A 24,310-nucleotide genomic window follows, 5' to 3' on the forward strand; every position below is an offset into this window, starting at 1 on the left:
GTCTAAGCCTCGTCCGTTCCTTCGCTCCACAACACTGTTTATTGGGATTATTTTATTAACTATTAGCTGTCTACATTTGCATGCTGTTTGGGTGACACAAAATATGTATAATAAATAAACTTCCTCTTTCACACATACAAATACACATAGTTCTGTGTGCAGTGTGCTCTTTTTATTCTTTTTAAGCTGTGCTACCCCTCCTCATCAGTTTACTTTTTTTTGTAATAAACATTTGGATTTTTGGCTCTCTGGAACTTGTCTTTGTTTTTGTTTTTTTCCCTTGTCTTTGGAAGTTAAATTTCTACATCTGCTTTTTATTTTAAAGGAAAAGTTTTAGTATTAATGTTTCCCTTCCTTTTCTTTTTAAGGGAGTAGCCTTTTTCTTCTCTCTCCCTTCCTGGTATTTTTGTCTTTCCATCTACCTTCCATATTGGGGTTTGTTTTTTGTTTTTTTTGTTTTATTTTTATGCATCCTTTTATATTTGAGACCGCTTAATTGGATTAAGAACCTGAAGAATTTTTCCTTTCTTTTTTAAGCCTTTTTCTTCATTTTTTCACCTTTTTAAGGATTTTACCATTTTTTTCTTTTTTGTGTGTGTTCATGGTGTGTTTATGGTCTTTTCCTTTATTTTTGAATTTTTATTGTCATCTAACCAACCAATTGGATTAAGGTATACAAGAACCTGAATAATTTTTTTCTTCTTTTTCCATTATTATTACTATTTGGCTTCTTTTTTTCTGCTATTTTTATTTGGAACTGCAATTGGTTATTTTTAACTGGATCAAGGTCTAGAACAGGCTTGCCCCCGCCATCGTTGCCGCTGCTGCCCCCGCCACCGGCGCTTCTTCCCCCACCGGCGCTTCTGCCCCCGCCGGCGCTTCTTCCCCCGCCACCGCTGCTGCTTCTGCCCCCACCGCCACTTCTGCCCCCGCTGCCGGCAGCGCTTCTTCCCCCGCCACCGCTGCTGCTTCTGCCCCCACTGTCGCTGCCGCTGCTGCCCCCGCCGCTTCTTCCCCCACCACCGCTGCTTCTGCCACCGCCACCGCTTCTTCCCCCGCCACCGCTGCTGCTTCTGCCCTGCCATCGTTGCCGCTGCTGCCCCCACTGCCAGCGCTTCTTCCCCGCCGCCGCTTCTGCCCCTGCCAGCGCTTCTTCCCATGCCACCGCTGCTGCTTCTGCCCCCGTGGCGGAGGCAGAAGCGGCGGCGGTGGCGGGGGAAGAAGCAGCAGCGGTGGCGGGGGAAGGCTTCTGCCCCCGTTGCTGCTGCTGCTGCTTCTGCCTTCCAGTCCTGCCTCATCCAGCTGGGCCATTTGCAGGAGGAGAGGTAGGCGTGAGGCGGGCGAGCTTTCTCCACCCCCCCGCAAAATTTGGCCAGAAAATAAACTGTGATAAAAAAAACTGTGATAAAAAAACCGTGATAAAAAATAAATAATTTTTAATAAATAATTAATAATAAATAATAAAAACATCTGACTAACTTCATTTCCAAATAAATTTAATATGTTAACTATGTTTTCTATGGTTTTTTGGGATGATCAGGTATCGTTACTGTTATTTTATTTTATGTGCGGCCCAAACCAAATTTTCATCTTCTAATGTGGCCCAGGGAAGGTGAAAGGTTGGACACCCCTGGTCTAGAAGAACCTGAAGATTTTGAACTCCTCAAAATGGGTAGGAAATTAACAGCTCCTGGTTCTTCCACTTCCACTTCTTCCTCTCCACCATCTTGGAGGACAACATTCAATACAGACAATATTAAGGCAAGAAAAAGAACAAGAAAAAGTGACCCCGCAGATGATTATGCAAGGAATTCAAAATATTCAAACAAGATCAGAGAATATTGAAAAGAGAATAGAGAACATTGAACAAAGAACAGAGAACATTGAACAAAGAATAGGGAAAACCGATGAAAAAGTGGAGAACTTCCAACAAATGATGAAGTATGATAAGATACTCCAAAAAATTGAAGAAGATAAACAAAGAGACAAGAAAATTGGAGACATTGATAATAGATTAACTGTGGTTGAACAAGATAAAAGTGGTATGCTGAGATGGGAGATGGACAGATCAGAATTTTATCTTAGATTCCAAAACATAGAGGAAGAAAAAGGACAAAATCTAGCTGAGATAATGATAGAAATATTGGCTGAAGCCTTGGAAATAACTGAAGAGAAGATGATGGATGGAATAGATGAGGTTTATTGAGTCTTCACAAGATATGCGATGAGAAATAGCTTACCAATAGTTCATATCAGATTTACAAAGAAAGCCATTAAAATGCAAATATTGCGAGTGGCAAGAGAGAAAACATTGAAATACAAAGATAAGGAGATTGCGGTCTTGAAACAAATACCCAGAAGAGTGAGAGAGATGAGAAGAGAATGCCGATTCTTGACCAAATTGTTACTTAAAAAAGAGGTGAATTATAGATGGCTGATTCCAGAAGATTTAATGGTCACATGGCAAGAACAGAGATATAGAATTGACTCAATTGAGAAAGCTGAATCATTTTACACAGAATTTTTCAGAGGGGAGGAAGAGGAAGAAAAAGAAATTTCACTAATTGAATTCCAAGAGGACATAGTTCTGTTTTAGCAGATTATTCTCTTTTAGTAATTGCTCACCCAGTTGTTACTGAACACTATAATATCAAAACATTCTAGTTGCCCTTCTTTTGTTAGCTTGTTTCTTTAGGAAAACTGAATTTTCTCTTTCATGGAACATGTGCCTGTTCTATCAGCCACACTAGACCTCTGCCACCTCAAGGGAGGCTTCTTCTATCAAGTCTTGTCCTGTCTATTTTCTTAATTGATTTTTATATAAAAAACCCCACTGTCTTACTTGATTAATCAGCCAGCTGTCTCACAACCCAGGGAACTCTGTGCAGTAAAAACAGCTATATGGGAGGTGGGGAAGGGAAGGAAAAAGAGAAAAATGTTTCTCATCCATATTTCTTTGCTTCAGCCATTTTTCTTTCTAAGAATTTTACGCTGAATGCAGCCTGCAGATACCATATAATGGCATTAATCTGCACATGAACAAAGCCGTATAATATATAAATAACCCAGAATGGAATATTTTTTAATTTAAAAAGAGAAGAAGAATGGAAGAATCAGTAGCTCACTTGTGATGAAAGACAAGCAAACATTACCATAATAAAACATTTTTTCTTCATGTCACTGTCCAGATAAAGCTACATGCTGCAAAAAGGCATCTGGTAGTAGATATGTTTTTCCTAAGGAAGTAGGGATATTCAGCCAGTCCAGTCAGTTTTTGCAGACCAATGCCCCCACTTTAAGAAGGCTTAGGGCCTCTTACACATGCCTTTGTTTCTACTCTCCAATTTCTCCAAATGTTTTGAAGTCAGCTTTGCAATTATTTCAGCTCTGCATTTACCTCAGCTCTGGCTAATTTTTTTTTTTAATGGTGCCTTTGAGTCAGCATTGACTCCTGGCAACTATCTGGTTTAGTTCCTGCACTTTTCTTGGCAACATTTTTGGAAGTGATTTGTTCTTGTCTTCTTCTCAGGGCTGAGGAAGTGTAACTGGCCCAAAGTCACCCAGCTGGCTTCATTCCCAAGACAGGATTGGCTCTTCCTTGGCTCAGGATGTAACATGGATATATTAAATCTTATATTGAATTTGGATAACCTATGATATACTATGGAGGGACAGAAACCAGATGCCTGGAAACCTGTCACCTTTGAAAGAGACAGCCACAGGATGAAGAGACCATAAAAATTCCTGCTGGGAGATGTCTCCTGGGAACCTCAAAAAAGATCGTTCTCAGAAGGGGGGGGAATAAATATGTTGGCTGTTTTACTAAATACACATCAAGAGAAGGGGAGGGGTCTTAAACTCCCTTATCTATCCCTGCATGCCCAAGGCACATTAGATGCAGCTTTTTATCCCTATATGAATTGTCTCATCTCAGTAAAGGATTCCTTTTGATACGTTTGGTTTTCAGAAGTTCATTCTTGTTGACTGAATGGGAAAAGTTCTGTAGCCTGACAGGCTCACACTCTCCTGGTTTCTACCCTGGTAGCTTAACCACTACATCAAATTGTCTCCCAGTGCCATTCTGGAATACTGAAAACCAACCTGGATTCTTTCACTTTTAATCCCCCCAATCAGTACTATTTGTGGCCAGCCAAAAGGAAAGAGCAAGGTTATTGTCATGTTGCAAGAGCTAGGGTTGCCCTTGGATTGGGAGAAGCCCACTCTACTAAGAAAGGGAAGAACAACATTTTCTGGTACTTTTCTCCCACGTTTTTGACACAAGATATGTGTGATTGCTGGCACTAGTGCTATGTGGGGAGAGTTGCCCCCTTCCTCAGATCAATAGGGCACGGTTACACAAAATGGGCAACAGAAATGCATGCATGATTGCCCAGAGCATTCTATGTAACTCTTCTGCAAAGATTTGCTGATGTACTTAGCATCATCTCCTCAAGCACAAAGATAATCTGAAGAGATAGATAAATATAAACCCATATCAGAAGGATACAAAACAATAGCAATCCTGTTCAAAAACCTGCAAACATCATTCATGAAATGTATTCAGAGTTGTAGCCATACAGAGAATGCAACAATCAAGGATGGAGTGATATCTCTGCTTTTTTCTCTCTCTCTCTCACCTCTCTTAGGTACTATCAATGTCTTACTCAGAAGTTTCCCCTTTATTAGCAGCAGGACCTGAGGTTCCAATCTGAGGATTCTGCACTCATCAGAAACAGTTCCAAGGCAGCTCAATGGATTGACTGTGGCTCACCCTAAAGCAATAAGCATACAGAATTTTCAAGATTCACAAAATTTCTGCAAAGACAGAGGTACTCAGTTTCCCCCTCCCAATGAGTTGTTGCCCAACCTGCTCTGACCCTAATTTCCACTGCCTGAACTCAGAACTGCCTAGTGATTAATTTCATAGGCAAACTTAGTAAAAACTCTTAAATCCTTTTTGTTGTGTATATAATAGCAGCAGTGATACAACATCTGTATAAAAGTCATGGGATCATAATTTGTAACATAGAGAACATATTGTTAACTGGTACTATAAAACACTATTTAATTGTAATTGTCCACTACTGATGACTATTTTGGACTACCTTTCATTATCTTGCTTATTTGTAGGAGTGTGCTAACTGTGAACTGAAATATCTGTGAAAATGAAGGCTAATTTAGGTTGGAACAATAGGATCTGTTCTGCCATTACATTTCCTCAATTTAAATAGCCTTCTTGCTGGTGTTTTGGTCATGGCATGAAATGTCCTCATGCCTTATGGTTGCTGTATCACAAAAGAATGTACTTATTCTTTTTTTCTAGCCCTGCTGAAGAATGTACTCATTAATTTTATATGCGCACATCACAAATGGCCATGAACAAAATATCACACAGTGACAATTGCAGAAAGCACATGTTCAAGACTCTAATCCTGCATCTGTCTCCATCTTTTGTGTCCACATATTTCCATCTCATTCACCTTGTGCTCCTCTCATTCTGCTTTAGCTCCTGTGACTTGATGATACTATAAAATCAAGGCATACATACCTGTTACTATTTCTACTATAGTGCTCTGAAATCATGTCAATGGTAGGGGCATTTAGCTAGAGTTGGATACCAGGGAAGGCAGGAATATTTCAGACATGGGTATTCTTTTTCTGAGTTATTCCTCTCAGAATTAGAACTTTAAGTTAGAAAATATAGCTCAATCAGGTTCATATGCATCAAGTTCTTCCCAAGAACCAAAAATGTCATAATATATCTTTGTAGTATATATGCAGATCTAAGCAGTATGCCTTTTGAAATTGAGTAATAGAAATTTTATTAGTGCACAGATTTTCTAAGTGCTGTCTGAGATTTGTTGGTATGGCATCTAATGTACTGTCTATGTAGATTCTCAGTCATCTAGGTCATGGTTATCCCAAAGGTTCTTTTTCAAAATGCAACTGGACTTTGTTTTTCCTTGAAGACGTTTCACTTCTTATTCAAGAAGTTTCCTCAGAACTGAAGAAGCTTCTTGGATGACAAATGAAATGTCTTTTAAGGAAAAACAAAGTCCAGTTGTCTTTTGAAAAAGCATCTTTTGGGATATCTAGTGTACTGATAACTACTGGGACCACCATGGCTAGTTTGTACCATAATTTTTCAACTTCAGTTTTCAGATCTTCATACTTTGTGATTTTCTCCAATTCTTTGCCTTTTATTTTACCACATCAATTATTCACACTTATCTATTTTTAACCACAGTTAAATCTAGTGTGTTATCCCACAATATTTTTACCTGCTCATTTTCAGCTACTTTTTCACCAGTTTTCATTACTGGGACATGATAAATCTTGCAGATGTTTCAGTGAATAATTTTGGAAACTGTATCATGTCATTGTTTATAATCAGTTTGTACAATCTTCTTGCACAAGCTGAGTATTTAATCTACTGTTTTCTTCTGCTTTTTTGTATAATCTGCACTTTGAAACATTTGATTATTTTTCAGTTCCGGCCTTGACTGCATTAGTTCAAATGTTTTGCTCTTGAACAGCCAGAGTCAACCCTTCAAATATTTGTTTTAAAATTCCAATAGTAAGCATTTGTAATCAGGGCAGAGATGGGCACTTGGAGTCCTGTAGGTCACAAATCCACATTGGGCTTCTCCACCATGTGACACAGAGGAGAGCTGGCTCCATTTCTAGATGGATGCTTTGTTGTAGGACTGTTTCTCAAGAAATGGTAAGCTGCCCATCTTGATATTGGGGCAAGGGGATAGATATTAAGTAATATCTTTGTGGGAAAGTTCTCAAAAATAATTAGAAATAAACTAGCATTAGGTTTAGAAAAAGTTATATTTTTTTATATTTTCCTTTTTATTCTGTTAGACAATAAATGAGAAATGTTTGAATCTTCGCGAAGATATGCAAAAAATGAAATAACAATAATAAAAAACACAATGGTATGAGGAAAGGAAAAAGGAAAAAATATTGGAAAGAAAGACTCATACTTATATTTTTCTTCCAGCTCAGTCACTCTCTATATAATTAGAGTGAGTCTGTGTGCGTGTGTTTTTAGAGAAATAGGTAGGTAATGCAACCTGAAAATCTTACATTGCTGGAATTACATCTTTTGTAACCATTGGTTGTTTGTTTTTAAAAAAAAAAAACCTAATGCTTTGTATAACAGGTTTGTTGGGCAGCATGATGATGTGGGAGCCCATTAGAAAAGCACTAGCCATAATTGCTATAGGGCCTTTAGGTTCTCTTGCTTTTAGTAGGAGAAAATTATGCCTCTGTTCTCCCTTTGAAACCACCATAGAATGAGATGCTTTGTAATAATTTCTATTTACCTACTGGTAAAGGTGTCTTTACACTGGAAATGGGAATACAACCCCTGTTATATTTCTGGGATGAAGGCAGGAATGTGCCTATCTGCCTGTTCCCTGAGAAGAAAAAGCTAATATTAGCCTTTTGAAGGAATTTGTGAGATGACTTTAATTAGTAATTATGTTTGGGCAGCAGTAGCACTTTTAGGAATTAACCTTCAGCAGGGCTCCAAAGAAAGGTCAACAAAGTGATGATCTCAACAGATAATTTTCCCCAATGAGAGATGTTTAGTTGTCATGTGGCATTGATTGCCTTTAATTCAGTGGACATTTTCCTCAAACTAAAGGTTGGTCGTCAGCTTCTCCAGATGGATACTGATTTTCACTGTGAAAATACATGCCTCTTTATTTCATTGCCTCCCTTTCTTTCTTAGGATAGATAAGATTGCCTCTAAATATCTTTTATTAAAACCAAATACTTGCAGTAATGTGGGGTGACTATAGATTGGCCCTTTCCTCATGCCTTGAATCATGGAAATTCTTTTTTATGGCCTGAGCAAAACCAGCAGGAAGGTGCCAATTGTTTTTCTGATAAAAATCTTTGGAACAGGAAAGATCTGGGATGGAGGAGGGAGGTTATGTCACTGACGTCTCTTCTCACTATAATCAGTCTCTCTCTTGGTAAGTGCATTTGTAATGGCAGGGTATTGCCCAGTTGCATGTCTGCTATGAAGTCACCTAGCAGGCTTGTTTACCTTTATAAAGGAAGGAGAGTTGAAATGTACTTTCCTAAACAGTAGTGATCTATGAACATATTGCCTAACTTTACAATGTTTCCTAACTTTACAATGTTAAGCTGGTCAAATGATGTCCCTTCCTTTTCCTGGCTACTCATAGACTGCAAGGAAGTGATTGCATTGCAAATGGGCTAAAAACTAGCCTATTTACTGTTAGTCCCCTGGGGTGGAAAATGGCAGGCAAGCTACTACAGTATTGTCAAATTGGAGTGATACAGACACATTAATCTCCGAGGATGCTCTCAAATAAGACTTTTATTGAACAACATTCCCATACACTGTAAATCAGTTGTCATCCCATTACAACCTTCTTATGTTTTCCAACCACCACTTGTATCTTTCCTTTTTTAATCACAAGAAATGAAGAAAAGGTGAAAAAAATTCCAGAGTCCTTTGGCTGCAGAGGGCTAGGAACTCTCCAGCTGGAAATACCCTGGTTTAGGGAAATCACAAACAAGAATGGTAATCTAATTCAGTCAAACTTTTTTTGGTGAGATACTGGAATATGCTTCTCTACCACTTTTAGGGAAACAAACTGTCTGGGTTGGCCCTCAGTGGCAATACAAATATAAGGATTTTCTGGTAGTCTCCAGTCCAAGAACTGTCCTGTTAGAGTATTTTGAAATCCATCTGTTTGGCTGTTTTGAGATTAACAGAATAATAGAATTGGAAGGGACCCGGAGCTCCCCTGAACAAGCAGACGTCCTTATACCAGAGGTGGTATTCAGCAGGTTCTGCCCAGTTCTAGAGAACCAGTAGCAGAAATTTTCAGTAGTTTGGAGAACCGGCAAATACCACCTCTGACTGCCCCCCCACCTATTCTCTGCCTCTCGAGTCCCAGCTGATTGGTTGGGTCTTCTTTTGTTGCCCTGCACAGGAGAACAGAGCTGGGAAGCAGGTTACTGGGATGGGGAGGGAATGGAAATTTTACAGTATCCTTCCCCTGGAGTGGGGTGGGAATGGAGATTTTATAGTATCCTTCCCTGCCAGGCCCACCAAGCCACACAATGCTCACCAAGCCACGTCCACCAAGCCACACCCACGCAACTGGTAGTAAAAATTTTTGAATCCCACCTGTTAGGAATATAAGTCACCTAACAGCTATTTGGGTTGGACAATATATAAACCAGGACAGATATTTTAATACTGTCTCTTTAAGAGAATCATAAAAGTGTAATTGGGTGTGGTTTCTCAAACAGTCATAAGATGGAGCCAGAAACCTGGGTTGTTTTAGCCTTACTCTCAGAAGAGAGTGTGAATGAGTCTCTCTGTTTTCCTTCTGTTGGAGAGTATTGCTGTTCCTCCATTTTTCCTAATTGACTGATATTCATGGATTTGATGTAAGTCTGATACTGAACTGTTTTTGATACTGGACTTTGTTATTGGATTATCCCTGGATTGAAAACTGACTGATTTAACCTGTGAATTACTTTGGACTGCCTATTTTGAACTTTGCTTAAACCTTTATTGAAAGTAAAACTCTATATTTACTGTACAGTGTATCTGTGTGCTGTGTGTGTATTATTCAAACACTTCTCTCAAATATGTCTCCCTGTAAGCGCTCATTCTCCTAATGGGAAATTACCTCAACACCATCACTGCCCTATACTATTCTGGACAAGTGGCTTCCAATCTCTTCTTTCATCACATTCAGTGATGGAGCACACACAACTCTGAAGGCAAGCCATTCCACTGATTATTTGTTCTCACTGTCAGGAAATTTCTCCCCAGTTCTAAGTTGCTTGTCTCCTTGATTAGTTTCCATCCATTGCTTCTTGTCCTGCCTTCTAGTGCTTTGATAGATAGGCTGACTCCCTCTTCTTTGTGGTAGCCCTCAAATATTGGAATACTGTTATCATGTCATCACTCGTCCTTCTTTTCACCAGACTACACTTACCCAGTTCATGCAATTGCTCTTCATAAAGAGAATTGTTCTTTTTTTTAATTTTCTTTTTTAAAAAAAGTTTTTTATTTTTATAACAGCAACAAAAACAAACGAATAAAACCTTCTTTCTGTTCAACAGTGTGTCAGTTGGGTACATATATCTGTGCACATAATATTATACATATTTTACTTATATATGTTTATCATTATTCTAATCAGAATTTTTTATCACATGTATCACTTATTATATTATCCTTAACATTATAATTATTAACTTTCAATGATATATTTCACATTCATTTCCTTACTCTAACTCATTCGTTTATCAGTAATGATATATTATACTGTACTTACATATTTTAATTTCTTACTCTTCTATCCAGCCATTCATAAAATAAATTCCAAATTTTGTAATAATCTTTTTCTTCTTGTTCTCTAATTGCCATTGTCAATCTACTCATTTCTGCACATTCCATTATTTTCTTAATTATTTCCTCATCCATCAGAATTTTCTCATTTTTCCAATTTTGTGCAAATACAATCCTAGCTGCTGTTAGTACATTGATAATCAAATACGTTAACACTTTGTTGTAACCCTCAGGCAAAATTCCCAATAAAAATGTCTCTGGTTTTAAGTCTATATGCTGTTTTATCATCTTCTCCAGCCACATGTGTATTCTAGTCCAATACTTTTTAGCTTCTGTGCATGTCCTCCACATATGGTAGTATGATCCTGGTGACTTCTGACATTTCCAGTACTTTGCTGACTTATCTTTAAACATCTTAGCAATTCTCATTGGGGTTAAATGCCACCTGTAAAACATCTTATACAGATTCTCTTTATAGGCCTCTGACATAGTTAATTATAGTTTTTAGACCACGATATCTGCCATTTATCCAAATCTATTCCATATCAAAAAAATTTCCCCGATGCAATCATTGATTCTTTTACTTGTTCTTCCTCTAATTTCACTCCTAATAAATAACCATATAATTTTTTTGATCAACTTCTCTTCAGTGCCTGTTAGGATTTTATCCAATTCAGTCAATTCCTTATAAAACCCAGCCATCTTAATGTCTTTTTCATACCTTGTATGTATTTGCAAGTATGAATACCAATTTATATTTATGCTTTGTAACTCTAATTCTTGCTTTGTTTTGAGTTCACCCTTTTCATTTAAAATTTCTTCATATCTAATAATGTATTTCTTTTTAAAAAGCTGTGGATATGTAAAGGCCTTTACATATCCACAGCTTTTTAAAAAGGAACACATTATTAGATATGAATAAATTTTAAATGTAAAGGGTGAACTCAAAACAAAGCAAGAATTAGAGTTACAAGGGATAAATATAAATTGGTATTCGTACTTGCAAATACATACAACATTCTTGATAACCAGACTGGTATTTTCATATAATGATAGTCTCTTATTTTCTTTCCCATACTGTTAATAAAGCACCCCTAATATAGTGTCTCCTAAAATGTTCATGTACCTTACTTCCTTTATACCATAAAAATTCATGCCACTCCAATTGTAAATTATGCTCTTCTAGTGTTAAAAATCTGGCATTTTTCAGCACAATCTATTCCTTCATCCACATCAATATTGTTGCCTGATAGTATAGTTCCCAATTGGTTAATCCAAAACCCCCTCTCAGCCTTGCATCCTGCAATAGTTTTATCTTAATGTCTTTTTCCCATGCCAGATAAATTTCAACATCATTTTATTTAAGTCATCAAAGTATTTTTTTTCAGTCTTATTTTCCAATAAATAAGATTATTCATCTGGAATAAATATAATATTTTTGGCAATATGTTCATTTTAATTATCGTTATTCTACCTATTAAAGATAGTTGTAAGTTTTTCCATTTTTCCAAGTCTATCACAATCTGTTGTAATAATCTCTCATAATTATCTTCTTTAATATCTTCTTTCCACGTCTAGCTGTCATTTGTGACCCTAAATATTTCACTTTTTTGTAACTTGAATATTTAATTTGTCCATTAATTTTTTTGTTTTGTTTTTCTGTCATATTTTTCGCCAAGATTTTTGGTTTTTCTTTGTTTATTTTCAGTCCTGCTACTTCGCCAAACTCCTCTATTTCTCTAATTAACTTAGGGCCTGTTTCTGATGGTTCTTTCGATATAAAGACCAAATCACCTGAGAAAGCTTGTAATTTATACTCTTCCTTTTTTATTTTCATTACCTTTATTTCTTCGTTTTTGCTAATATTTCTATTCAAAACTTCCAAAGTCAGTACAAACAATAATGGGGATAGCAGACAGCCTTACCTGGTTCCTTTTTGAATGTTAAAGTTTTCTGTCAGTTCTCCATTTATCATTACTCTTGCTGTTTGCTTGTTATATATTGCTTTTAATGCTTTAGTGAACCTGTCTCCAAAACCCATCTCTTCCAGTTGCATCAACATAAATTGCCAATTAAACATTATCGAATGCTTTTTGTGCATCTAAGAACACCAACACCATTTGTTTCTCTGAGTGGGTTTCATAGTATTCCAGAGTATTCAATATTATCCTCATATTATTTTTTATTTGTCTCTTGGGTAGAAATCCATTTTGATCTATGTGTATAAAATAGTTTAAATATCTTTTTAGTCTTTCTGCCATTATTGAATCAAATATTTTATAATCAGCATTTAGCAGGGATATTGGTCTATAATTTTCTATTTGTTGTGGGTCAGTATCTTCTTTTTTGCCTCTGTCCATGAGTCAGGTACTTTATTTTTTGTCAAAACCTCATTCAATACTTCCAACATTGTATTAGAGATTACTTCCTGTATTGCCTTATAAAATTCAGCCTGTAGTCCATCCAGGCCAGGGGCTTCCCCAATATTTTGTCTATTTATTGCTTTTGTCAGTTCCATCACTGTTATTTCCTCATCTAACGTGGTCTTTACTTCATCAGGTAGTCTTGGTAATTCTGCGTCTGTAAATATTGCTGTACTTTGTTTTCTAGTATTGCCCCTTGATCATATAGTTTCTCATAGTATCTCTTTTTTCTTCTCTTCTTTTTCATAACATAGCATGCCATTTTCATCTATTAATTATGGTATTCTTTTTGTTTCTTTTTGTTTCTTCGATTTATATGCTAGCCATACCTGGTTTATTTGCATTTTCAAAATAGTTCTGTTTAGCTCCTCTAATCTTTTGCACCAGTTCTTTTTCTATTAGTCCAATTTTGTTTTTAATTATAATCCTCTTATTAGTCCAGTTATCAGTGAAGAAAAAAAGAAAAAAATGGAAAAGGAAAAAAATAGAAAAAAAGAAAACCAACATTCCAAAATTAATCCACATTGAAAAACTGGGCCAAAAAGTAAAATAAGCCCAAGAAAAAAAAAGAAGAGCGAAAATAAATCCAACGTATACTCCAGCAAAAATAGAATAAAGAACAAAACAGAAAAAAGAAGAAAAAAGGTACCAGCTGTAATTTATAAATCCATGTCACTAAGTAAACCAAAATCTCAATATAACATTCAGTCAGTCCAGGAAGCCAGAATCCAAAGCATATATATTATCCAAGGTCACAGTGTTCTTTCTCTTTCTTTTTCTTTTTCTTTATCTTATTCAGCTTTCCAATTGTATACCAGCTATATTTTCAGTGCTGACTCATTATCTTTCTCCACTTCTCTGTAGTCAAAATAACTTAATCTTTAAAGTCTATTGTTCTTTAAAAAAATAATTCCCCATGACCTCTAGATGGCAGTATTGCTTAGCTTGTATCTTAGTTACACTGTATCTCTTCTTCTAAACCAGGCTTGTCCAACCTGCGGCCCACGGGCCGCATGCGGCCCAGGTCGCCTCGTAATGCGGCCCAGTGCCCACCCCAACCTTCGTGCCAGAGCCAGCGAGGGGGAGGAGGAGAGGCAGGCATGAGGCGGGGTGAGGCGAGCGCCAGGCCAAGCAGCAAGGAAAAAGGTGGGCGCCGTCAGAGCGCCACCTCCTGCTGTTGCCGCTGCCGGCACCGCCACCGCTTCTGCCCCCGCCGCTGCTGCCGCTGCTGCCACCGCTTCTTTCCCCGCTGCCGCCTCCGCTTCTGCCCCCGCTGCCGCTTCTGCCCCCACCGCCGCTTCTTCCCCTGCTACCGCTGTCGCTGCTGCCCCTGCCACTTCTTTCCCTGCCGCCGCCGCTTCTGCCACTGCTGCCGCTTCTTCCCCCACCACCGCTGCTGCTTCTGCCCCCGCTGCCACCGCTTCTTCCCCCACCAACACTGCTGCTTCTTCCCCCACCGTCGCTGCCGCTGCTGCCCCCGCCGCCCCGCCGCTTCTTCTCCCACCACCGCTGCTTCTGCCACTGCCACCGCTTCTTCCCTCGCCACCACTGCTGCTTCTGCCCCTGCCGCCGCCACCACTTCTGCCCCCGCCAACGCTGCTGCTTCTGCCCCCGCCATCGTTGCCGCTGCTGCCCCCACCGCCAGCGCTTCTTCCCCCGCCGGCGCTTCTGCCCCCGCCGGCGCTTCTTCCCACACCACCGCTGCTGCTTCTGCCCCCGTGGCAGAGGCAGAAGCGGCGGCGGTGGCGGGGAAGAAGCAGCAGCGGTGGCGGGGGAAGGCTTCTGCCCCCATCGCTACTGCTGCTGCTTCTGCCTTCCAGTCCTGCCTCATCCAGCCGGGCCATTTGCAGGAGGAGAGGTAGGCATGAGGCGGGCGAGCTTTCTCCCCCACAAAATTTGGCCGGAAAATAAACTGTGATAAAAAAACTGTGATAAAAAAACTGTGATAAAAAATAAATAATTTTTAATTAATAATTAATAATAAATAATAAAAACATCTGACTAACTTCATTTCCAAATAAATTTAATATGTTAACTATGTTTTCTATGGTTTTTTGGGATGATCAGGTATCGTTACTGTTATTTTATTTTATGTGCGGCCCAAACCAAATTTTCATCTTCTAATGTGGCCCAGGGAAGGTGAAAGGTTGGACACCCCTGTTCTAAACAGTGAAAGTTAAAAGTCTATAGAACAAAATACTTCAGAGATTTTAAACTAAGAAACAAAAGAAGTTCAATTTCTTCTTAATTTTTAAGTTCAATCCAGTCTAATTATTCAAAGCAAAGAAGCAAACAAAATATTCCTTTTCTTTTTTAAAAAAAATAAAAGTCCAAATAAAGTTGACAGCACCCCGCCATTCTCCGCTGCCCTTATCTTTCCTGTGTTATTTCTTTCTTTAATAAATCTTTCACTTGGTATACTCCTCTGTCTTTTTTTTTAAATAAGAAGTTCTCACCCAGACCGACATACCTTCTGTTCTTCCATTCTGAGGCTGGCCCAGCTTCTTAGCGGCTCAAGATTAATGACCACTTCCCATCACTGATGGACTGTAGGAGCTTTCTTGGATCAACCAGGGACTTTGCGATGTCCCTGGGATCGACAGGATGCGCTCCTTTCACTTGCTGTCTCTCCAGGACAGTTCGGGTTCACTGGGATCATCCAGCTATGGGGGTATTGGTGTTTCCCTCAGAGCTCTGAGAAAAGCATCTTTCCACTGCTGCTAAAGCCCCGCCCTTCCGAAAGAAATTTTCTGATAGTGAGAATAATCAACCAGTGGAACAGCTTGTCTTCAAAAGTTGTAGGTGCTCCATAAAGCTTTTGATAATGTAAATTGGCAGTATATGATATCACAAATGGAACAAAAGGGATTTGGTGGAAATTTTTTAAAGATATAAAGCTAATATATCATAGGCAATCTGCCAAAGTAATGATAAATGGAGACTTAACAGGTAATATTAATATTAGAAAAGGAACCAGACAAGGATGTCTGCTGTTGCCTTTGCTGTTTGTCTTGACTCTTGAAGTATTAAATAGAAATATTAGAGATGATAGTGAAATAAAAGGAATGAAAATAAAAAAGAGGAATACAAGTTACAAGCATTGGCAGATGGTTTTTATATTAGAAGAACCATTAAAAACAGCACCTAAACTAATAGGAAAGATTGAAGAATATGGACAAGTAGCAGGATTGAAAATAAATAAAGATAAAATTTAAGATCTTAGTTAAAATATGGTGGAAAAACAAAAGAAGGAATTGATGGGGAGATTGAATAATCAGATCACAAATAAAGTTAAATATTTAGGAATACAATTAACACCAAAATGCAGAACACTCAAAGAAGACAATTATTATAAACTCAAACAGCAGATCGTGACAGATTTGAAAAAATGGGAAAATCTACAGCTACCTCTAATAGGGGGAATATCTACAATTAAGATGAATATATTACCAAGAATTTTATATTTGTTTCAGACAATTCCAATTAAAGTAGGGAAAGAATACTTTGAAGATTTAAACAAAATAATATTGAAGTATATATGGCAGGGAAAAAAGGGCAAGAATTAAGTTAAAATTGTTACAAGATGCTAGATCAAGAGGAGGTCTTGGTTTACCTAATTGGGAATTATACTATCAGGCGGCAACATTGATATGGGTGAAAGAATTGATTGTTTTAAGGAATATTAGATTGTTAACATTAGAAGGTCTTGATTTATTATTGGGATGGCATACCTTTTTATGATATAAGGAAAGCAAAATACATGGGTATTTTACACTATATTAGTGATGCTTTATTATCAATATGGGAGAAAATAAGGAAACAACATTACATGAAAATACCAAAATTTGATTTCAAATTTTAACTGTTTTTATCTTCCTGAAACATAAATAAAAAATTGTTTCACTTAGATTATAAAATGCAAAACATTCCATAATAAAAAGTATACTAAAAGTAGAGAAAGTGATGGAGAAATAGAGGCATCAGTAGACAAGGGGATCAAAACAATGAAGATGGCAGTCACAACCAGTCACTGGTGTTGCACATTCAATGCATGGGGGAAAAGGTACAACTTTGCTTGTACAGCCATGGCCCCCATGTAAACTGTTCTGACCTCTCCAAAAGTACCCACTTCTGGATACTGTGAAGATATTGTAAGTCCTTGACTGAAGTGGTTATTAAGTGAGTCACACTCAATTTTACAACCTTTTCTGCAAATCACCATAGTCATTAAGTGTGGTAATATGGTAATTATACATAAAAATATGGTAATTAAAAGAATCTGGTTTTCCCCATGGACTTTGCTTGTTGGAAGCCATCTGGGAAGGTCTCAAATGGTGATCATGTGATCCTGGGTTGCTGCACCTTATCCATATCCTTTCAGAGGAACATAAATAAGATTGCATACAGTAATCACACCAGAAATTTGAAAAAAAGTAATAAAATATGTTTTATTCTGATTCTAACAATACCAGAAGCTTTTATATGAAACTATGGTTGTAGTTGTAATTATATATATTTCACAGCTATGTAAAACTAGGACTTCATGTCCCAATATATATAGTTTTATACTTATTCTGAAGTGAGTCTGTCATTTTAATACCTATTTCATCTACTTAGAGCAATTATTTTAGAGCTGTTTGCTGTCTCTTGGATGTTAGCAAATCTGGCCCCATCAAACTTTTTTCTGCCTCCAGATCATTTAGGATCAACTTGAAAAGCATCTTTCCTTGGGGGAGTCCACTGTTTATACCCTATTCATCGAGAGAACTGACCATTTATTAATACACAGTTTCCATAACAGCACCTTTCATTTTAATCCATGGATACTGCATATATTCAGTTGGTTCTGGTATGGGTTTCTGAAAGTCTAAGTAAGTGGGCCTCATTCACATAATTCTTGATAATTCTCCAGTCAAGGAGGAAAAGAATCTAAGCCAAAACGTGTGGCTTGTTGTGTCATATAAGCCCTAGCTTAGCAGCTTTTCCCAACATTTTGCACTCAGGGTGTTTTGAACTATCATTCAACTTAGCCCAATTAGCTTGGTGAATAGGCAGGGATGAGGGGAATTCAGTTGAAAGCATCTGGAGAAAGATTGCCTGAGTATTACATTTGAACAAAATTACTGATACGGAATTAGAAAGAAGCTTCTCTATCAGCCTGCATCTCTCTTTCACAGATGTCCCCTTCTGCCTACTTCTATTCTTTTATTTAGGATGTGTGATTTATTTATTGCTACATAAAATGGATACTTAATTGAAGGCTGGTGCTGACTAGATAAGTTTTTGGCAACATATAAAAGATCTGAATATAGAATAGAGCATTCTGTGGATGGCTGGTGCGGATTGTCATTTGAAATCTCAGGTTTGCGCAGAAGAGTGCTATTTGTTGTGTATTGTGAGAGGCGATGGAACAATTCTCATTCTGTTGCAGGGACAAACATACAAATAAGATGTGAGGGATCAAAAGGAAGTTGAATAGTGGCAGATGTTATATTATTCTAGTAAAACGGTGTCAAGTTAGAGGTATGTGGTGGGCTAATGGATATATATGCCAAGAATTACCATTCAAAAAAATTTGAATGTGAGTAGCAAACATATTATTTCAAAATATATTTTCTGCTTATTTTATTTTCATTAAAAAATGACATGAAGCCATGTCTGCTGTGGTGACTAGGTTTGTGTCTTTTCTGAGAAGACTTCCATTCTAGGAATTTGTAGTATCACTCAATCATTGTGGAGTTATATAAAATTATAAGGAGGAGAGAGAAATCCCATTTAGAAAGGTTCAGATAAGAAAAACTTAATCATCAGACCTACACTTTTCAAGTCAGAGATAGTGAGCAGAGACCAGTAATGTTTGAGAAATTTAAATTCTGAGCAACCAACTAAGAGCAGAAAGTTTTTCTCGTGTGTTTTCAAAAGACAATGGAAAAACACTGTTTCTGCTTTTTTCTTCAGCTTCTCTTCTTACTCTGATTTTCACCAGCTAAGAACAGCCCCCCAAGCCACAGGAAGGTTGTAGAGAGAAGAAAATAGCCATTTCAAGAAGTGCGGAACTAGATGCAGATTGAAATGTTGGACATAGACATAGAGTGGATTGATCTGAGCTGTTTCTTTATCTCCTTTCCAGCTATGCGCTCTCTCTCTCTCTCTCTCTCTCTCTCTGTGTGTGTGTGTGCACGCGCGCGCGCGCACACACACACACACACCTGAATGTGTATTCCTGTCTGGAAGATTATCTGAGAATTAGAGATTGCAGATATTTTCTTTTTCATTTATTGTCTTCAGTCCTCTGTTAGCTCCTTAATCTTAAACTGACTGGTCAGTACTCTCTGGCCAGTAGGCAATTTTGCCTAGTCATTCTGCTAACAAAACAAAAGCAAGAGGTTATTCATCTCACTTATATATGTAGATTGATAAGGCTGCTCCATTCAACACTGATGCTGGACAGATTCAAGCATATGGTATTGATTGATTTTTTTAATATTTCTTCACAGCTCATCTTCCTATACATAATACTTAAATGCCTCTAAAATTAATACCTCTAAAATTCTTCCCGAATAATGGCACAGATAATTTTTTTTCTGTTAATGCTTGAGGAGGTGGGGCAGGATTTGTGGGACCAAACAAACTCTGTCCAGTGTTATGGGAGGGTCCAAAAATGGGTCTGGTGGGACCCTGTAGGGCTAACCCTGACATCCTGTATACATACATGTGCAAGTAATATGCTCCTGCACAAAGGTCCTCCACCATTGAGATATACCACCACAATGATGGTGAAGTGACACCATAATTTGCTAGGGTGGAGCTGCCTGGAGTCTTTCTGTCTTAACAGTAGCCCAAATTACAATAATATATGAATGCTCACTGGAGACATTGGCAAGTGCATTTTTCATGTAATGTGCTATGCAATTGCTTGATCGATGCTTGAGGCTTGAGTCAGTCTTCTCCAATGAACCCTTCAGTGCATTTATTGAATCCCTGGGCTGATCCATATGCTTCCATCCCCTTCTTTCTGTGATCATTTTTCTGTGATGATGGAACAGGCACCTCTACCTTGTCCCATATAGCTATAACAGCAACCCTTTCTACCATAGCCTACCTCATTTACTTTTTCTAGAATGCATTTATAAGGCGTCTTTCCATTTCCATTTGAATTTATGGGTGCATTCTTAATTGATGGAAAAGACTGGATTTTTTGTTGGAGTAATCATGTGTATCAAACTGTACTCCTCACTTAATACATAGCTCACATGGATTCTATTGTCCTTCAGGTCTTTTTCATTTGTGAGTGTAATCATTGAGTAGTTGGCATCTTATACAAGCTCATCATCTCAAATAAAAGTCTTTTGAGTTTCATCTTGAAAGTGAGTTATGAATAAACATAGTGATATTATTTGCATCTGGAAGGTGATTTATGTGGTGATTTAGTTGTTGGAATTCAATTATTTACTTGATTATCAATAAAAAATAAATGGAGAATAGCATAGAATTTTAAGCAATGTGAACAGGGTACCCACTTGTTTCAGAAAGCAAATTCAAATGAAGACATTATCCCCTTTAATTCCCCTCCCTGACCCATCCCCCAATACTAGGGAAGAAACAAATTCAAAAACAGATTCTGCACTTTTCTCTTCAACTTTTTAAGAAGAATTATCATGCAACAAAACCATCCAACCTGTTAATTTGTTCCCTGTTGACAGACAAATGTTCCAAAAGGAAAAACGCCAACTATAAATTCATATTGGCTGAAATTCAATTGGACCAAATGAATTGAGTCTGGCATTCCATTTGGCACAATGCAATCACAGATCAATAGCAAGTAATTGGGCACTGCTTTGTGCAAAAGAAAAGGCTGAAGCTGTTATATTGCCATCCACTACTGTATGGATGAGATTTATTTCTGTTTGAGGAGTGTTTTGTCAATGTCCCTTCTTTCCATCAATGTGCCTTAGTATTAAAATGCTGTCCAGAAAGCCCTGAGCTTCTTGTCAGCTATTAACTTAAAATTAAAAGTGGAGATGCCCAGTAAAATGTGGTTATATTGTCACATACTAAGTAATCACATCATCATGCAAAGTTATACAATACACACTTGGAACAAGGAAGAAAAAATATCACTCACAGATCAAATCAAATAGCAGGCACCCCATCTGCTATTAAAAAACATTAACTGAAACAAGCTTTTCTTCCAGTGTTCCTTAATTGCAATCACTAAAAGACCAGCAAGGGGGGAAAATACACATTTTCCTGAAACTTGCGTTGGTTTGCAGGTGTCAACAACTTTGGAAAATAATGAATATGTGTATTAGAAGGCAAATCAGAAGCTTCTTTTTATGATTCAATGTCTGAGAAGCCTCCTGTCTCTGGTACATGAAGATAAACCTGTTTTATAGGGAATAGTGCTACTTAAGAGACTGTGAGAGAAAGTTAGTTTGGTGACATGGTTCAGGCATCAAACTAGAAACTGGGAAACAGTGAATTCTAGTCCTGGGTGCAAAGCCATGGGTGCAAAGCCAGCTAAAGATCTTGGGCCAGTGTCAGACCTGCCAACATTTAAACCTCTAAATCAGAATGATCTTGGCTCTATTTATTGAGAAAGGTATTGTCAGACCCATTTATCTGCCATTCTTCAATGGAAGAAGAAGTGGGTGGAGGAGGTTGGTACAAGTAATCCTTTTTGATGTAACCTGAATATCTTAATTCTTGTATTGAATCTGTATAACTTGCACATGATATACAACTGGGGACTGGAGCCCAGATGCCTGGAAACTTGTCCCCTCTTGGAGAGATAGCAAGAGGAGAAGGGGCCATAAAAATTCCACTTCTGGGCCTTACATAAAGCAGGGTCAACCTGGAGAGGAAATTTTTTTCTCCTTCCAAAAAAAGCAAAAAACTTTACTCTACCGAGGGGACCCTGCAAAGATGTCTGAGCATAGCAACCAGCAAGGGGAAGCCAAATGCTGGGGGAAAACTTTGACACCTATCAGCCAGACACTGGCTTTGTGAATCCCATCAAAGACATCGAAGCTGCCTGTGAAAATTCCACGAAACCCCAATGGTCTATAGGCATAGGAAAGAGAGACAGCTGGGATGGAAGAACCAAGGGAGTAACCCTCACCCGTGGTAACCATAAACCCGGGTAGAAAATGGAGCTGGGAGACCTTTCCAATCAAAAAGAATGGATCTCTGGCAGATGACTGACTGAAATGGACATTAATTGCCTCATGAGAGAGGCCCTGGAGGTCCTCAATGTGCAGGATGAACCAGGTTGCCAATGAAGGAGAGCGAGTGAAGCAGAAATTGAGAGAACCTGAGCCATCATCCCTCATCTGGCTGAGAATGATTGAGCAATGGAATAAGCCGGAGGACCAGCAGCCGGGCCAGGTACCTGACCCCTTGCCATTTCAGAGCAGGGGATTAACCTGAGGCCAACCCAGAGACATACAACTGCAGAAAAAGATCCCGCCCTTGGGGGTGAAATTCGATGGGGACCCCCAGAAATTGGGATTCTTCCTGGTGCAAGTCCTCACATATATGCAAGAATATGGGTGGAACTTTCCAATCTAGGGGGCCCGAGTGCAAGTCGTCACCCTGACCCTAAAAGGGGCAGCCACCAGATGGATGATAACCCTCCACAACATTAACGCCCCAGAGCTAAGGAACCTCGATCGATTCATGACAGCCCCACGCCACTGCTTTGAAGTCCCCCTTGCCGATTGAAAAGCCTGTGACCACATTAGGGTTGTAAAGCAAGGCCGTTGCCCTGTAGCCAAATACACTGAGGAATTTCACGACCTGGCCAGCTGAGTTGACTGGTCAGAAGATATCCTAGTCTGTTGGTTCAAAGATGGACCCAACAAAAACCTGTACATTGCCTGCCTGGCCCATGGGTCCCCAAACCTTCTGCATGAATGGTACCTGGTGGCAGAGGAGGCGGAGATGACATGGCCTGTAGTCAGTACTGCAGTGGCAGGGTTTGGAGAAGATCCCCACCCCAGGGGAAGCGGGAGTTTTTCAAACCCCAAACCACTGTGACTCCAAGATCATCTGGCTGTTTTAAGTGTGGAAAGGAGGGGCAATGCGCAGCAGAATGCCATTCAAAAACCCCAACCAGAAAGCCAGACCACCCACCAAGGGGGAAACCTGGACAATCCAACCCCCGAGGAAAAGAAACTGCCCTGAGAAGCCAAGAAGCTGTGAGGTTTCAGTCCCCACAAACCCAGAGGAAGAATTCCCAATGCCCTGAGGAGACCTGAGCCAGTCTGGAAGATGACCCATTGGTAAGCGACCCAATCGAACCAGTCACTCTACCCCTAAGACTGTTTATCCCCAGCTGAGGGAAGGGGGAAGAAGTAGCAGCATTACTGGATTTGGGATGCACCCAATGCCTAATCAACCCCACTCTAGTAGGGAAATTGAGAATCTACTGAAGGAAAATGGAAAACCCCATTGCTTTCTAAAACAAAGTTTTTATTTTTTGCAACAAACATACGAACAAAACATAAAAACATAAAACCATCTTTCAATTATATACATACAGTGTGTCAGTTCGATACAATCTTTTATGCTATCCTTTTTTACCATTACTCACAAGTTATATAAATTCTCACCTTATCGATCTAACTTGTATTTATATAATATCAATTATTAAACATTCATTTGACTAGTTTTCCATCATTTTATATGAGATATTCTAATTTTCATTATGATTTAATCTTATACATTCATCCAATGGTTATATATTTTATATTGTATTCTGTATCAATCTATTAACTTTTATTGTAAGGCTTACTAGTCTATTTCTTTACCATGTCTTTTTATCTAACCATTGATAAAATAAATCCCATATCATATAAAATTGTTTATCCTCTTGTTCTCTAATTTCAAATGTCAATTTACTCATTTTGGCACAGTCCGTGATTTTCTTAATAATTTCCTTCTGTATAGGTATTTTTTTCATTTTTCCAGTTCTTAGCAAATACAATTCTAGCCACTGTTAAAACATTTACAATCAAATATTTCAATTCTTTATAATATATTTCCGGTATAATTCCCAATAAAAATATCTCAGGTTTAAAGGCTATGTGTTGTTTTGTCATTTTTTCCAATCATGTGTGGATTATAGTCCAATATCTTTTTGCATCTGAGCATGTCCACCACATGTGGTAATATGAACCAGTTATCTAATGACATTTCCAACATTTATCCGATTTATTCTTGAACATCCTCGCAATTCTCGTCGGGGGTAAGTGCCACCTGTAAAACATCTTATACAAATTTTCTTTATATGCAGTTGACATTGTCATTTTATAATTTTGAGACCACAATTTTTGCCATTTATCTAAGTCAATCCCATATCCAAAATTTTTCCCTCACGCAATCATTGTTTCTTTTATTTGTTCTTCCTCTAATTTAAACTCTAGCAAAAGTCCATAAAGTATTTTTTTTAAACAATTTTATTGTTTTTTTAACAAACAAACAAACAGACAAAACATAAAAACATCAGCTCTCCCGTATTTATATA

The sequence above is a fragment of the Pseudonaja textilis genome, chromosome 1, assembly GCF_049901715.1.
Source record: "Pseudonaja textilis isolate UNSWEBS1 chromosome 1, rPseTex1.2, whole genome shotgun sequence".
In the NCBI taxonomy this organism is placed as follows: Eukaryota; Metazoa; Chordata; class Lepidosauria; order Squamata; family Elapidae; genus Pseudonaja; species Pseudonaja textilis.